Source organism: Rhinatrema bivittatum, chromosome 8 (assembly GCF_901001135.1).
Source record: "Rhinatrema bivittatum chromosome 8, aRhiBiv1.1, whole genome shotgun sequence".
Classification (NCBI taxonomy): domain Eukaryota; kingdom Metazoa; phylum Chordata; class Amphibia; order Gymnophiona; family Rhinatrematidae; genus Rhinatrema; species Rhinatrema bivittatum.
Window position 1 is genome coordinate 103,893,116 of NC_042622.1, and position 14,471 is coordinate 103,907,586.

Consider the following 14,471-nt stretch of genomic DNA (forward strand, 5'->3'; position numbering starts at 1 on the left):
ACAAGATTACACCTAGTATTATTCTATTTTGCCTCAATTTCTACGGCTAAAGAATCTTGGGTAATGGAATCAAGAAATATTCGCAATTCTGAGATTTCATAAAAAATATATTTCTGATTTTGACGCAGTATCTCGCACCTACATGGAAATTTTAATGTCATTTTTCCACCCAAACTTTCTATTTCCGATTTTAGTATTATCAGTTTTTTCTGTCTCTCTTGTGTTAATCTAGAGAGATCGGGGTAAATCCAGACTTGAGACCCATGATATTTTTCTAATCTCTTTTTCATATAAAGGCGAAATACTGTATCTCTATCTGACGCAAATGCAAAAGTAATATGCATTGTAGCTCTAAAAGCAATAATGGTATCAGTAGTAGCTTCTAAAATTTCTGTCAGATTTAATTGTGGCCCTCCTGATTTCTCTTCAGATGTTTTAATACCCTCTTTAGGTAAAACATTTTGGGGTAGATTTTCAAACCGCGCGAATTGGCGTACTTTTGCTGGCGCATCAGGTGCAAGCAAAAGTACGCGGGATTTTAGTAGATACGCGCGTATCCGCTAAAATCCTGGATCGGCGCGCGCAAGGCTATCGATTCCGTATAGCCGGCGCGCGCCGAGCCGCGCAGCCTACCCCCGTTCCCTCCGAGGCTGCTCCGAAATCGGAGCGGCCTCGGAGGGAACTTTCTTTTGCCCTCCCCTCACCTTCCCCTCCCTTCCCCTACCTAACCCACCCGCCCGGCCCTGTCTAAACCCCCCCCTTACCTTTGTTGGGGGATTTACGCCTCCCGGAGGGAGACATAAATCCCCGCGCGCCAGCGGGCCGCTAGCGCACTGGGACGCGACCTGGGGCGGGTACGGAGGGCGCGGCCACGCCCCCGGACCGCCCCGGGCCGTAACCACGCCCCCGGGCCCGCCCCCAAAACGCTGCCGGCACGCCCCCAAAATGCCGCGCCGACCGGGCCCACCCCTGACACGCCCCCTCAGAAAACCCCGGGACTTACGCGAGTCCCGGGGCTCTGTGCGCGCCGGTAGGCCTATGTAAAATAGGCGCACCGGCGCGCAGGGCCCTGCTCGCCTAAATCCGCCCAGATTTAGGCGGATTTAGGCGAACAGGGCTCTTAAAATCCGCCCCAATACATTTTAGAAAAAGGAGGCATAGCTTGTTGAGGCATATGTAAAATTTGAGTCAGATACTCTTTAAACATATCCACAGGGGATATCAGATCATGCTTAGGGAAATTTAATACCCTTAAATTCAAGTATTTTAATGAATTTTCAATGACTTCAAGTCTTTTATCATGCAATATCTCAGTCTTAGTGAATCTTTGAAGACAAGTTTCCAGCTTACTAACTCTAATGTCCATCTGATGCTTCTCTGTTTCGCATTTTGAAATTGAAGATTCTCTATTACTGAAACGTTGATTAGACTCTATAGTTGTTTTTGTTAAATTGGTACTCGCAGCCTCTAAGGATTTTATGGCGAACCAGAGAGAGTCCATTGTAATAACCTCAGGCTTCTCTAATTGCGGACGAGTACCATTTACCAATCTTGAGTCCTGCTGACCCACTTTATCCTGCTCTCCTCCTCTCATCCCCTCATGAAGGGAATGTAATTCTAAAAATCAGGAGGAATTTTCTGAGGTGGAGGAGGAGTATTTGGGGCTCCGGGACTCAACACTGGTGCTGCCGGAAGAGAAGGCATCTGCTCTCTACCTTTCTCCTCAGTGGCACTGTTCACCAGTTTCTTACTAGGTGTGGAGGAGAAAAATGCAGGTATCTGTAACTGAGAGGGTTCAGAAATGGGAGATGAAACAATGATCTCCCTAATCTTTGCCTTTCTTTTTGTGTGAGGCATAGTTCCCTGTTGAAACCGATATTGCACTTCCTCTCACCGATCTATTTGTAATCCTTCTTGAGTGGAGGTTCAAGAGTGAGGGAGATAGAACTTTGTAGAAATTAATGTTTTACTTACAATTACTTAATTTTCTAGCGGCAAAGTCCAAATCAAGATTCAGTCGAAAGTTTGCAGTCCATCTGTGACAAAGCCGCGCGCCCCTTAGGCGCATGCAGCTTTGGCGACATGGTGGCGTCGATGCGCCGCAGGGGGCTGGCTTTTAACCCTTAGCCAGTCGCCCCTGGATGACGTCAGCGCGTTGAAAGGGTTCGCAGAGGTTCATAGGGGGCCGGGAACTGCAGCCTCACCCTTTCCTTGCCGTCTGTCCAGGTAGTTACTGCTTTCTCCTCTCCTCCACCTCCCCTTATTATTATTTTTATTATTTAAGTTTAAACAGGAAATTCTCCCAAGGTAAGCTATAATATTTAAAAAGCATTAAAAAAACAACTATATGCCAATAGTCTACTGACCAGGATGGCCTATAAGAGAGGTGTAGCAACATAAATCTAGAATAGGTAGGTAAATAATAGTCTAAACTTGAACAGACAATATCTTAGTAAACGCAAGTGTAAGGAGTCCTTGGTTTTCTTAGCAGAAGAAGAGTACTAATTAGCTGGGGAGATTCAGAGAGATTTAATGAAGAGGGGCTGGAATTTGCTTCCCATTGTGGGAGACTGAGATGGTGTTGCCTTAGCCTTTTCAACTACCAAGCACCATCTTAGGATGTGGGATTTTTAGTTAGATTTCCTGAAGGCAGGACCTCGCTGTCTTCTGTTTGGTAATTTTACTAATTTAATGGAGAGGGTTTTCTTTCTTTCTTTTTTTTTCTTGCTGTTTTGGCCTTTAAATTAAAGTTAGCCTGCCAGACCAACTTATTTCTGCCAGTGTTTACTTTTTTTGATCCATGTTTGAGACTCCCTGGGAGAGCCTTAGTACCCCTTCACAGAGGCTTGGGGCATCCCTGTTGCGCTCTGGGGTGGACCCTTGTCCTGGGACAGTGATGGAATGCCTCCTGAAAGGGAACAGGAGGTAACTGCCCCCAGGGGGGGCAGAACACTGGAGGAGACAGAGGCTGTGAAGAGCTTCACTACTGGAAGCCCGAGGTTCCCCCGGGAGGAGCCCTTAGGGACCCGGGCCACTTGGACTTAGGTGGGCCTCGCAGGGTCTCCTGAGAGAATGAAAGGCTGGCGTGCCCACGGACACAGGGGGAGCGTGATTGGGTTCGAAGGTGGAGGCTGCTTGGAACAAGGAGAACCAGAACAGAGTTGGTGATGACAAGGCGAGGAACAGAGCCAGAATCTGGAGACAAGGTCAGGCAGGCAAAGGTCAAGATCCTGAGGTCAGTCTGAGGAATGGTCAGCAAATCAGGGGGTCAGGTACCGGAGGTCAGACGAGGTCAAAGGCAGGCTGAGATCTTGAGGCAGGTGGCAGGCAGGCATGTCAGGAACAAGCTGAGGTCTTTGAGGCAGGTGGCAGGGAAGCAGGCAGGTCAGGAACAAGCTGAGGTCTTTGAGGCAGGTGGCAGGCAGGCAGGCAAGTCAGGAGCAAGCTGATGTCAGTACCAGTAAGACAGTCCAAGGGTACTACCTGGGTAGACAGATAGACGAACACAGGAACAAGCAGGACACAGGAACTAGGATGCAGGAACAAATCAGGAACAGAACTGGAACAGAAGGATCCTGGAACGAGGCTAGGAACAGGCAAGAACAGGAACAAACGCAGAGGCAATCTTAGAACAAACCGACCCGATTGCCAAGGCAAGGAAGCATAGGCAGGAACTTCCTTTTATCGAGGGATCAATCAGGGCGCGCCGCAGAGCTACGACTTACTCTTGGCCCTACATGAGTCCGGGCGATCCGCGCACGCGTGCATATGGGCATGGCTAACATGGCCAAGGACGCTGAGCCTCGGCGTGAGGCCTGGCATGCAGTGGAAGGCCTGGCGACCGCCACTGTGGGACGCCGGGGCCTGGCAGGACTGGCAACTACCGTGAGGGAGGTTGTCCCGGGACCCGCTGTGGAACCATGAAGGCGAGCAGGCCGCGTAACAGTACCCCCCCCTTCTAGGCCTCCCCCTACGCAGCTGTGGTTTCTCAGGGTACATTCTATGTAAGGTCCTCAGGAGATCCTTATCAAGGATGTTTTGGGAGGGTTCCCAAGAATTCTCCTCGGCCCCATGGCCCTCCCAGGCTAAGAGGTATTCCCACTTGCCTTGGCGTCGCCGGACATCGAGGACCTCTCTTACCTGGAGAGAAGTGTCAGGTTCTGCAGAGATACGCGGAGCAGGCGGTCCTTTGAGTGAGGGCCAGGAGAGGACCAACGGTTTCAACAGGGACACGTGAAATGTGTTGTGGATACCCAATGAATGAGGTAGCTGGAGTTGATATGAGACAGCTCCCACTCTTCGGATCACAGGAAATGGTCCTGTGTATTTCGGAGCCAGATGGTGAGAGGGCAGTCTCAGTCGAATGTGTCGAGCACTCAGCCACACTTTCTGGCCAGGTCAAAAGAGTGGAAAGGGTCCACTATGAAGATCAGAAGTGTGCTTGGTGCGTTCAGCAGCTCGCGAGAGTCGCTCTTTTACCTGGGTCCACACTTGGCGAATGGTTTGAGCCATGGATTGAGCCGCTGGAGATGGAACCGTCAGAGGAACAGGAAGAGCAGTCAGGGCTGCCGTCCTTAGACTACTGCAAATGGGGATGTGTCGGTGGCTGCTGCGACATGGGTATTGTGCGACAGCTCAGCTCAGGGGAGAAGATCCGACCAATTATTTTGCTGATCATTTACATAGGAGCATAGGAATGTCTTCAAGGTCGATTGGTCCTTTCGGCTTGTGCTCCTGTGCTCTAAAAGATGAGCTCTCTGTCCGTGAGACTCCCACGTCTCTAGAAGACTTGATCTCCCTTGCCGGGAGGATTGATCATCGCCTAGAAGTAAAGGAAGAGCTTTGCCAGTTCCTGGGCTGAAGGAAGGCCCGGCAAGGGGATAAAGTGACCCATTTTCGAGAAACGGTCAATGACCACCCAAATCACCATGTTATTCTGGGAAGGAGGTAGATCAGTAATAAAGTCCGTCGAAATACTGGACCATGGCTTGGTAGGTGCTGGGAGAGGCTGGAGCAAGCCCCAAGGCTTCCCCGTTGGTAGCTTTTGCTGGGCGCAAGTGGGACATGAGTCCATGTAGTTTCGTGAATCTTGCACCGTAGTAGACCACCAATAGTGCCTGCGCAGCATTTCCAGTGTCCTGGCACGACCAGGGTGGCCTGCCAGTTTGGAGTTGTGGGCACATTTTAAGACGTGCTCACATAGCCGGCAGGGAACAACGGTCTTCCCAACAGGGACTGTGGTAGTCACAGCAAGGGAAATACAAGTAGGGTTGTTAATGAAGCTAGGAACTTCCGGGACGTCCTCAGGCTCGACTGATCTGGACAGCGCATCAGCGCACAAGTTCTTGGAACTAGGACGAAAGCAAAGGTTGAAGTCAAATCTTTCGAAGAATAAGGCCCACCGGGCCTGATGGGGGTTCAAACGTTGAGCCTCTTTGAGATGTTCGAGGTTCTTGTGGTCAGTGAAGATGGTAAACTTATGTTGTGCCCCTTCCAACCAGGGGCACCACTCTTGAAGCGCTAGTTTGACCGCAAGGAGTTTGCGGTCACCAACAGTGTAACATTGTTCCGTGGGGGAAAACTTATGAGAGTAGAACGAGCAGGGAGTTAGCTTGCCCGTGGGAGAGTGTTGACTCAGGACGGCTCCAGCACCGATTGCTGAGGCGTCGACCTCCACAACAAATGGACATTTGGAATCCGGATGAAAGAGACAAGGGCCGGAGTTGAAGACTTCTTTAATCCTCTGGAAGGCAGCAATTGCTTTAAACGTCCATACTCGGGTGTTGACCCCTTTCCTAGTCATAGGAGTGAGTGGGGCAACCTTGGAAGAGTAATTAGCAATGAAGCTCCGGTAATAATTGGTGAAGCCTAGAAAGCATTGCAACCCTCAAAGGCCTACTGGCTGAGGCCAGTTGCAGATTCCCTGAAGTTTTTCCGGGTCTATTGAGAATCCACGATCAGAGATGATGTATCCCAGAAAGGGTAAGCGATTCCGCTCAAACAGACATTTTTCCAGTTTTGTGTACAAATGATTCTCTCTCAGATGTTGGAGGACAATGCGGACGTGTTCACGGTGGGATTCTATGTCCTTAGAGAAGATCAGAATGTCGTCGAGGTATACGACTACGAAATTGTACTGGAGATCTCGGACAATTTCATTCATGAGGCATTGAAAGACGGCTGAAGTGTTACATAGCCCAAAAGGCATTACCACGTATTCGTAGTGGCCGACTCTGGTATTAAACACCGTCTTCCAAATGACATCAGGTTGGATGCGCACCTCTCAGGTCCAGTTTGGAAAAGATTTGTGCCCCTTCGAGGCGATCAAACAGTTCACTAATGAGGGGTAGCAGGTATCGATCCTTACGAGTTATCGCGTTGAGACCCCTGTAATCGATACAGGGGCATAGTTCACCATCCTTTTTCTTCACGAAGAAGAACCCCGCTCCTGTGGGGGAATCAGATGGATGGATAAAGCCTTTCTCTAGATTCTCTTTAATATAGAGTCTCAGGCTGGGACAATGGATAGGTTCTGCCTTTGGGAGGCGTAGTGCCCGGCAGAAGTTCAATAGGACAGTTGAACTTGCCTAATGGAGGCAAGGTATCCAGTTTCTGCTTAGAGAACACATCGCTGAAGTCAGAATACTGCGGAAGTAAACCTGGAAGGGTAACTGATTTCAAGACGGGTATCACGGAAGATACCAGATGCAGACAATTCTTTTGGCATTTTGGGCCCCACTGTACCAACTGCAGGGACTGCCAATCGAACTGGGGTTCATGGACCTGGAGCCAGGGTAGCCCCAGGATTACCAGATGAGTTAAGCGTTTTAGGACGTAGAAAGATGTCTCTTCCTCATGGAGGGTACCTACAGTGAGATGGATAGCCACTGTCTGGTGAGTAATGAGACCTGGAAGATGTTCCCCCTGGATGGAGGCAATACGAAGACTCACCTCTAGGGGTTGGAGAGGTATTTTCAAGAGTTTGACGATGTCGTCCGTAATGAAGCTACCACTCGCTCCGGTATCGATGAGAGCAGTGGTCGCAAAGGTGTGGGCCTTAATGCCCAGGGATACAGGAAGCAAGAGTTGAGGGCCAGAAACAGTTGCGCCCAAGCTCGGGACCGTCGCCGGGCTCAGGCATTGCATTTTCCCAGACGGACGGGGCAAAACTGCAGACGTTGCCCAGAAGTGCCACAGTAAAGGCAGAGCCCCTCCTTTCGCCGACGGAGATTCTCGGTCGGAGACAATCGCCCACGATTCACTTCCATAGGTTCTACCATGGAGGAAGGTGGTGGTGCAGGAGTCTTCACTGGAGTGCAGGGTGCACTTGTGGGGCGTACTGGAGGAGGGCGTGGAGCCTTTACTTCTAGGCAATGATCAATCCTCCCGGCAAGGGAGATCAAGTCTTCTAGAGACGTGGGAGTCTCACAGACAGAGAGCTCATCTTTCAGAGCACAGGAGAATCCATCTCGGAAGATGGCTTGCAGACAATTTTCTTGCCACCCAAGTTCTGTGGCCAAGGTCCAAAACTCCACTGTGTATTCGGAGAGGGTCCTTGACCCTTGACGGAGGTGGAGTAAGCTATGACTAGTGATAGCCATGCGACCTGGGTCTCCGAAAGTCTGCTTGAAGAGGGCAATGAAGTCACTTAGCTTGGAGAGGATGGGATCAGAACGTTCCCATAAAGGAGAGGCCCATGCCAGAGCCTTCCCTTCCAAACAGGACAGAATGAAGGTGACTTTAGTGATCTTCAAAAACAATGAGGGTTGTAGTGCAAACTGCATAAAGCACTGATTAAGGAAGCCATGACAGGAGCGTGGATTCTCCATTATACCTGGGGGTGCAGGAAGTGCCAGTGTTGCTTTGGGATTCATAGTGGCCGAGAGGCCCACCAGGTTGGCCATTGATGTATCTTGTAATTGAGAGTGCAGTTCTTCAACCGAAGAGGCCAGCATCTCTAAAGCTTGATGATGTTGTTTCACTGTGGCAGCCAGTCCTGGTAGGGCCCTGGAGGCGGGAGACTCCACCGAGTCCATGGCCTTGGCAACCTGTTGCGCTCTGGGGTGGACCCTTATCCTGGGACAGTGATGGAATGCCTCCTGAAAGGGAACAGGAGGTAACTGCCCCCAGGGGGCAGAGCAGTGGAGGAGACAGAGGCTGTGAAGAGCTTCACCACTGGAAGCCCGAGGTCCCCCCAGGAGGAGCCCGTAGGGACCCGGGCCGCTTGGACTTAGGTGGGCCTCGCAGGGTCTCCTGAGAAAATGAAAGTCCGGCATGCCCACGGACACAGGGGGAGTGCGATTGGGTTCAAAGGTGGAGGCTGGTTGGAACTAGGAGAACCAGAACAGAGTTGGTGATGACAAGGCGAGGAACAGAGCCAGAATCTGGAGACAAGGTCAGGCAGGCAAAGGTCAAGATCCTGAGGTCAGTTTGAGGAATGGTCAGCAAATCAGGGGGTCAGGACCGGAGGTCAGATGAGGTCAAAGGCAGGCTGAGGTCTTGAGGCAGGTGGCAGGCAGGCAGGCAGGTCAGGAGCAAGCTGAGGTCTTTGAAGCAGATGGCAGGCAAGCAGGCAGGTCTGGAACAAGCTGAGGTCTTTGAGGCAGGCGACAGGCAGGCAGGCAGGACAGGAGCAAACTGAGGTCAGTACCAGTAAGACAGTCCAAGGGTACTACCTGTGTAGACAGACAAACACAGGAACAAGCAGGATACAGGAACTAGAATGCAGGAACAAGTCAGGAACAGAACTGGAACAGAAAGATCCTGGAACGAGGCTGGGAACAGGAAAGAACAGGAACAAACGCAGAGGCAATCTTAGAACAAACTGACCCGATTGCCAAGGCAAGGAAGCATAGGCAGGAACTTCCTTATATCGAGGGATCAATCAGGGCGCGTCGCGGAGCTAGGACCCGCCCTTGGCCTACATGAGTCCAGGTGGTCCGCGAGTGCGTATGGGCGTGGCTAACATGGCCGAGAAAGCTGAGCCTCGGCTTGAGGCCTGGCGCGCAGTGGAAGGCCCAGCGACCGCTGCTGCGGGACGCCGGGGCCTGGCAGGACTGGCAACTACTGCGAGGGAGGTTGTCCCGGGATCTGCTGTGGAACCATGAAGGTGAGCAGGCCTGCGCGCGGGGCGTGTACAAGTCCCTGTGTAAGGTTAGATCAAGGGATAGGGAAGACTCTGCAGTGTTCAGCAACTCCTCCAGTGGATCAACCTGTCAGTGACCCAATGTTTCGAAGTTTTAACCTTGAGTTATCTTTCTTTAGTGACTGTCTCTGATTTTTTGAGGCTAGGAAGTTTTTCCACCCTTCCTGCCTCCTCTTTGTTTTCCCCGCTTTTAGTCAAAGATTATTTTTTGTTCCATCCGGAACTGAGTGTCCTTGGTACCAGGGAATCAGCTTCCAATCTAAAAGGGAAGAGGTGACTTTCACCCAGAAAGAGCTTGAGGAGTGAAGGCTTCATCAGAGGCAAAATGGATTACTGTCCATTCCCAGAGGGACAGATTTGAAGGTATTGTTTAAGAACTGTGTGCTACACTTGAGAAGAGAATTCCCACTGGTACTTTCAGAAGGATATCTAAGACATTTGAGAAGAATACAGGAATGGTATGAGAATCGGGACTTACGTTCTGATAAGTAATAGGGACTTTGTTCTAACCATTCTACAGTGGCGAGAAGATTATGATAAATTTGAGAGCTGGAGGAAGGATTAACCTTTCTTCAGAATGAGTAACTGTAAAGAGAAGGAGAGCAATTGTTAAGGAATTGGCTTTCATAAATTCAAAGACTTTGCTAGAAGAGTGAGGTCACAAATTTATTAATTTTTCATCTTCATTATTGTTCATCAGCTTCAGCCCGGAATCTTGGTGTCATAATTGACTCATCACTAAACATGAATATTTACATCAAATTATTAATACAAGCTTCACATTACAAACTAACAGGGTCATTCATCAAAATGCTTTAGAGTGTTATCCCGGGTGTTAGGGCCCTAACACCCACGATAACGCCTGCATTATTTTTCACATTCCACGATGCATATGTAAATTCTGAAAATGTAGTCAAAGGGGAGGAGTTTATGAAAATAAGGAATGTTTAACATTATTTGCATAGCATAACACACTGCAATAACTATATCTTTTTTCCTGAAATTAAGCTGTGTGATATGCCCGTATTCACAACAAATATCATGAATCCTGTTGAGAGAGAGAGAGAGCACCTCAGGAGTGGCACACATATTAGTCATCTAGGGTCATTTAGTAACTTGAGATAAGGTTTTGGTGCAGGGATCTGTCTGTTACAAGACACTGCCAGCTGCCCTCCTAACTTCCTTGCGATCCTAAGTCAGGGAAAAGTCAACGGGTATGCTCCTTGGAAATAGACTTTTATTTATCAGATTTGGCAGGCCATAGCATTTAGAAAATAACAACAATACATCCTTTAACATCCTGGCAACTAAGCACCAGTTTTTCCTAAAGAAAGTAATATATCATAGGTGGTAACAAAACCTGCCATAAACCTTAGCCTACTTGAGATACTAAAATTTATGAGTAACTTATTTACCCCTGATTCGATCTTTCAGGCGATTCTTTTGTTCACCTCTGAAGCAGGTTCCAGCTGGAGTGCTAGAGAGTCTGTGCAGGGAAGAAGCTTACTTCCTGGCTTGATGCGGGCTGAGCTGTCTGTGCTGGTTCTCACCCTTTGGGATAGCAGGGAGATCTGGACGGTCTTGGACCCTACTTTCACTTCTAGGGACACCTTAGCACAGGTTCTCACTCTCAGGGTTTTCTCTCCGGGTTTGTGTTGAGGATTTGGGACAACTCTTTCTCTAAGGTCCGTGCCTTGCCTCCCTGCTCCCTTTTTGGCTTACAGGTCGCTCTGCCAGGAGGTTCTTTTTTCTTCTTCTTCTTTTTGACCTTCTTTCTCCTCCTTACCCCCTCCCCCATCTTATACTTTCCAGCTGATAAATATGCATAAGCTCATGCATACCCTCATGGTGGGTGGAGGGTCTCCTGCCACATTGAAAGTCTTTTTCTCCCCCTCCCCATTACTTCGGGAGGGGTCCTACCATGTTGAAGGTCCTTTCCCCCTTCCCATTTCTTGGGGGTAAAAACTGCCGTGTTGGCATACCAAGCTGTGTCAGAGTGTCAGCATTCTCTCAGGTGGCCCCCCTTTTGAAAAGGTGGTGGTCACTGCTTGCTTGCTGGAACATCCCTGACACTTGCTTAGGATCTTAAGTCATAATCTGTCTGGTTTCTTTATTTGCACAGGACCTGACAAACAGGCACATCTGATAAAGCATCCTTCACTGCTTTAGGACAAGGCCTCTAGTTTCCACTGATGCAATGCAGTTTAAAGTTCACCAGGGTAAAATTCCTTCCCTTGGCCTTTCAGAATTCAGGGTCTGGGCCTTTCAGAATTTATCTTGTACATGGCTATTATAATTCATAATTGGTGCATCATTGGTAAACATGAGATATTGCCCTACAGTACTATCAAGTTAGGGCGGGTGAACATTGTTCAAATCTCATCTTTGTGTATCTTTCCTCATTCCAAATCATATCAAATCTTCACTGATGTGTACTGTGCTGTTCGTACCTCTGACTGTGCATGTAAAACTGTCCCCAAAACCCTAGACCACCACAAAAATCTTACCCTCCTATAGTGGTATAAATAGTTGACTACTATGAGAGCCTTATAGTCTCTCTCCCTCTCTCTGTAACCATGCCCCTTTTTTTATCACAGCATTTTGATCAATCTAGGAGTAAGACTGCTATGACACCTTAAACCATTCCTTGACATCAGGGATTGATAATTGCAACTCTTTACTTGCAGGTCTTCCGACTTATGCTATATGTCCCCTTCAGGTTATTCAAAATTCTGCTGCCCGTTTATTAACCAATACACCAGTTCATGAAGATATAGCTCCCGTATTACAATTACTTTCCGCATACAATACAAATTCGCCACCTTTGTGCGCTCTCTCAATGCCATAATGAAAATAGATACTCCTGTTAGAGAACTACGTTTATCCAACCAAAACCTTTTGGACATCCCTTCTCCAAAGACAGCCCATTTATATGAAACCAGGGAATGCGCTTTCTCAATAGCAGGCCAGCCCCTCTGGAATTCGCTCCCAAAAGAGATCAGAAACTTGAAGAAACCCACGTTTTTCAAAAAAGCCCTAAAGACCCACCTTTTTAAACAAGCTTATGAAGGCTAATTTGATCTTATGTTCTTATTCTGTTTTATTTTGTTATTTGTTTTTTGATTTTTCATAATGTTTTAATCTGATCTTCTAATTTGCTATGTAAGTTTTACTTGCGTTTTATTTGACATCTTTATTTGTTATTATTTTATGTTAATTAACTATGAATGTGATGCTGTACCCCGCCCTGAACATAGGAAGGGCGGGCAAGAAATGCTTTAAAATAAATAAATACATAAACTATCAGTAAAGAAATTGGAAACCACATTGTTTCTTGGTGTAAACACTGCTGCTATAGACTGTGGAGATTATCATTGCTGTTTACAGAGACTGGGAAAAGGGCTGTATAACTTGAAAAAAACAATAGAGCCTTGAAGCCATGTTTCCCCTCATAGGGAGCCCTGGATCTCAGCATCGAAAAGTAGGGATGTGAATCATGTGATCGATCGTCTTAACGATCGATTTTGGCTGGAGGGGGAGGGAAATCTGATCATCATGGTTTTTTTTGTTAAAAAATCGTCAAATCGTAAATCGGCAGGAAAACCGGCACACCAAAACAACCCTAAAACCCACCCCAATCCTTTAAAACAAATCCCCCACCCTTTTGCCCTACTTTTGTAGGGCAAAAGTAGCACCGGCGCCATTTTGAATATTGGCAATACGGCCCGAGTGCAGGAGGTCGCTCCCGGACCCCCGCTGGACTTTTGGCAAGTCTTGTGGGGGTCAGGAGGCCCCCCAAGCTGGCCAAAAGTCCCTGAGGGTCCAGCGGGGGTCCGGGAGCGATCCCCTGCACTCGTGACGTCGGGTGACAGGAACCAAAATGGCGCCGGCGCTACCTTTGCCCTGTCATATGGTAAGGGCAAAGGGCCACCGGCGCCATTTCTATTAACGCAGCCGTGGCCCGAGAGCGGGAGATCACACCGGGACCCCCCCCACTGGACCCCAGATAATTTAAAACATTTTGGGGGGGTTCGGGAGGGTGGGGGATTTGTTTTAAAGGGTTGGGGTGGGTTTTAGGGTTGTTTTGGTGTGCCGGTTTTCCCGCCCTCCCCCTCCCCTAATTTACGATTTTTTGACGATAAATCGGGGGAATTGCTATTGTATCGCGGCTCTAACGATTTTTGATGATTTAAAATATATCTGACGATTGTTTTAAATCGTCAAAAAACGATTCACATCCCTATTGAAAAGCCATCCTGGAGAGTAGATGCAGATAGGTTTCCTCTCTCTTTCTCTGTGCCCGAGTCCAGTCTAAAGGTTCCATTCTGCCCAAGGGTTACACAAGGGTCACAGAAGCATAGATAGATAAATAAAGCTGTAAACTGAAAAGAGAATATAGATGGAGAGATACATTGGGAAAATTTTACTCATGCAATATAAACAGTATGGTGCCCTGGTGGCACCAAAGAAACAGATCACTGGTAGGGCACTGTTCTTATACACCTCCGTTTTCAGCAGTGCTTGTACAGCCGTGTACACATTGAGATATAGCTACCCCATCGCTTTTACAAATGCATCTTTTCAGTTGAAGCGGGTCCTAAAATTTTCCAATGAATACATGAGCAGCCCAAATGATCTATTAGTGCATTGCCTGCCAAAGCATAGTTAAGAAATCTATTCTGTATAGGAGGGGAACACTATTTTGTGCATATTTAATATTTATTTTTCATCATGTTAGGTCCTTTTGCAAAAATAAAAAAAATTATTTGATGTCCTTCAAGACCAACCTTCTTCTGATTTGCCTAAAAGCCTGATTTATTAAGGCTTTTTTTTTCACATATTTTTGTCTTTGAGAAGAGTTTAGAAAGAATTGGGCCATTCATGGTAACACAGAGGAAATAAATAATTTAAAATGTTGTGTAAGCACCAGACAGCATCCAGCCAATGAAATTGCTTGATTGACTGATCTGCCTTCAAACTAGAAGTGTGAGGACTGTCTCCATCCTAGGGGATTTCAGCCTGGGGTGACTGGTGAAATCTATGGATCTAGGCAAAAGGCCTAGGAAAATACTGAAGGAATCAGCTGATCCTTTATGAATCCAAAGCAGATTTTGACAGCAATTACACTTTATTAAAAAAAAAAATTCAACCAATGTGACCCATCCTTGGATCTTTTCCTAAGTTCATGAACCTCTCTTCAAATAAGTGTTCGTATCCCTTTCTCTAAACTAACTTGTAGTAGAGAACAGCATTTAGATCATCCCGCTATGAGGTTGTGAATGAACCTTTCTTCTTGGACCTGTTTATTAATTAAAAAATGATTTTT

The 14,471-nt window shown here is 47.7% G+C and overlaps 1 protein-coding gene across 9 annotated transcripts in view; it reads left to right on the forward strand.

Moving 5' to 3' along the window:
* The window catches only part of LOC115096830, a 219,963-nt gene that overhangs the window by 138,674 nt on the left and 66,818 nt on the right, over positions 1 to 14,471 (forward strand). The gene's annotated exons all lie outside the window — the stretch shown is intronic.